We start from the raw sequence: 3,148 nt of genomic DNA, 5'->3' as shown, positions 1-3,148 counted from the left end.
TGTCGGGTTTACGGATTTCGAAGCATCGCATTCGATACATCGTCCGGACACTTCGGCTGGACATTTTGAGATGCCCTTATTTCTGGACGTATAGAGTAGTGTCCGTTTTTTTTTACGGGAAGTAGTGTCCGTTTTGATTAATCGCGCTGGAGTTGCCCTAATGACTCGTATAACTTGGTCACGATCCATGCAATCATGGATGGGTACAAGGAGTGGCAGCTAGCAGTAGCAGCTATGGAAATGGTTGGAACTTGTGAAACTCTCTCGACTGTATCAGTAGTGTATCACCAACACGGGCGGCAGCAGGCAGCAGCTGAGCCAGCCCACATGGCTGAAGAGCTCTTGCAACTCCCCCAGCAACGTACACGATTCCAAGCATCAGGCCACGTGGTTCGGGGTTGAGCAACATCCTTTTATTACATGCTTCAGCGTTCAGTGATTCCAATCTCGTATTCTCCGCCCTCTCCACAGCAAAGTTGGTCTCACGGTCCTCGTCTCGCATGGAAAGTTGTTCCACGCTTCCATTCGCATCTCCCGCATTTGTTAAATCTGTCCGGTGAAAAAAGATATGTAATCCCACGCTTGGAGCACGGGTTTCTTGGAAGCCCTTTTCAGCATGCTTCTCATCCTCGTAGCCTAGCCGCTACGGCATTGCACTGATGAACCGATGCTTCAACGCCCAATTGAATGAAGGTCACAGTTGCTGAATACTACTCCCATGGAAGATGGAACAAAGGCAGGGTGCAAAGACTGGATTCGGGAGAAGAAAACAGTGAGTGTACATCAGGTCGGCACGGTCACAGCACTAATCCCATGGAACAAAACTGTACAGATTATTCAATGTTACACGGATCGCGCGTCGCAGGAGCCACCGCTCGCGCGCGCGCTCGGATGGATGCTCGCGCCAAAACTACAGCCGAGTCGCCGTCGCCGGTCTCCTCAGAACGACGGCACGACGCCGTAGTCACCCTCCGACGCCAGGTGCGCCGACGAGGCGGGCGAGAACGGTCCGTCCTGCTCCAGCGCGTCGTCCTCGGCGGTGCGCTTGGCGAACCGGCCCTTGATGCGCGGTCGCGTCTCGGCGTACGCCTTGCGGGACGCGTAGCGGATGGTCTTCTGGAACCGCCGGTTCTTGCGCTTCTCCCGGTACCGCATCAGCCGGGCCTCCCGCTCCTTCCCCTTGCTCGCCACAACCGCCACCGACGGCGCCGGCGCGGGGGCCCCGCCGGCTGACAGCGCGTCCGGTACCACCGCGACCTCGGACGTTGACATCTGCAAAGGCGTAGTAGACTATTATTTATCACCAGACCACGTACGTCCAGGTCAAGAAAACCATTTCAGTATGTCAGAAAGGCTTACGCTCTGGTTCATGGAGTGTTCGGGGTAGAAGAGAGCGCCGCCGGCGAGGTCGAGCTTGGAAGGGGCGACGGGTACCCCGATGGCCTTGATCCCGTCCATGGACCGGACGAAGTCCAGATCGAGGTACGCGTCCGAGTCAGCGAAGAAGGTGGCGGTGCTGTCCTCGGGGCTATCGCCAGGCTCGGGAAGAAGCCAGGAGGCCGCCTCGGCCTCGTTGCTCCCGTCGTCGTCCGCGTCCTCCTGCGTGGGGGGGGGGGGGGGGGGGGGGGGGGGGGCGGGGGGGGGTCGGCGAGCCCGCCGAAGAAAGGCGTGACGGGGAGCCGCTCGTGCCGGCTGGCGAGCGGGTTGGCGGAGTGGATGTCGGCGTCGCACGTTGCGCAGAGCGCGGCGGCGTCGGCGCGGCAGGTGACGGCGGCGGGCGCGTGCTCGCAGACCTCGCAGAGCCAGACGCGCGCGTGGCGGGAGCCGGCCCCGTGCGCGCGCGCGTCGCACCCGGCGCAGAGGTAGGCGCCGTCGGACCGGCAGTAGAGCCGCGCGGCGTCCACGGCGCACGTGTCGCACGGCCGGCCGGCCAGCCCCCAGAGCCCCCCTCCTCCTCCTCCTCCCACAACCGTCTGGTCCTCCACTTTCATCTCGCTCGCCGCAGATCTCCGGCGCTCAGGTCGGCACTGGGGGGTGGGTTGGAAGATTTGGTGCGTTGCTTTCTGCTGAGTGCTCGCTCGCTGGGTGCGTGGGCGCGGGCGCGGGTGGGCTTTGAGGGGTCTGCGGGCAGGGACAGGCAGCACATGGTAGGGGCGGGGGCTCCGCTCGGGTGTCGCGGGCGGGCGCGAGAGGCGAGACACTTCGGGCGCCCGGTCGCTGTCGCGCGGGGCCACGGGGCCTGTTCGTTTGCCAAACTTGGCTAGGTCGAGTTAAAAACAAGCTTATTTTACGAGCTCGCCTCGGCTGAGCCGGTAGCATGCCGATGTTTGCCATTGCTGTCGCCTGCTTCACTCCTGCTTTGCTGCATACCATTCTTCAGTCGGATCTGTTTACATTTGCACGCTACTCCGACGGCGACGTATATGATTCTGGGCACCAAAGTTTCAGTTTCAGGTCGGCGGCCTAAAACCTTTTTGGTTCACGTCAGCTGCACAGCCAGTGATGGCACAGCACACGGGCGTGAGGCCGTTAGTCATGGCTATAAACTGAAGCCATTAGTGAGACGTTTGGTGCGAGCTCGCCCATCACCGGCTCGGTTTGCCTCGCCGGGACGGGATGGGGACGGCTTTGCGTTGGGTGGATGCATCCCGGCAGTGCACCGTGCACGCAGGCAGGCGCGGATGCCCTTGGCACTGGCCACTGGGCGCCCGTCACCTTGCGCTGGAGAAAGTTTGCGATGCCCTTGCCGAAAAGTGGTAGGCGGGTCCAGTTGTCACTTGTCCTGATGCCATTGCCACGCCAGGCACGAGGTGGGGGTGCGACGGACGTGAGGGTGGCAGGTGGGGGTCCGGCCAAGTCCGACTGTCGTGCTCACCCGTGGATGCTTGCTGTGCGCCAGGTGGCGCCATCTGGTTGGCTTCTTGGCTCCCGTCCTTATCTCTTGCGGATGCGGTACTGCCATGTCAGCCAACCCGTGGTGGGGACGCCGGATCCCGGTGAGATCTGGATCCTTCCGGTGGTAGAAGTAGCACCGGGGATGGTTGGTGGGCGATATGACCCAAACGGACATCGGTTTGTCTGGATTTTATTTATTTGGATCGGTAAAACGGACCTTTATGTTCGGATTTGGTTGTTCGCCTGTACGTGC

General features: G+C 61.3%; 1 pseudogene; it reads right to left on the bottom strand.

Annotated features, from left to right (window-relative positions):
• Nucleotides 1–779: 779 nt before the first annotated feature.
• Nucleotides 780–2,175, bottom strand: LOC125513275 (annotated as a pseudogene).
• Nucleotides 2,176–3,148: the final 973 nt, after the last annotated feature.

This window comes from Triticum urartu, chromosome 6 (genome assembly GCF_003073215.2).
Source record: "Triticum urartu cultivar G1812 chromosome 6, Tu2.1, whole genome shotgun sequence".
Taxonomy (NCBI): domain Eukaryota; kingdom Viridiplantae; phylum Streptophyta; class Magnoliopsida; order Poales; family Poaceae; genus Triticum; species Triticum urartu.
The sequence above is the reverse complement of the archived record's forward strand: the minus strand, read 5'-3'. Positions and strand labels throughout refer to the sequence as shown.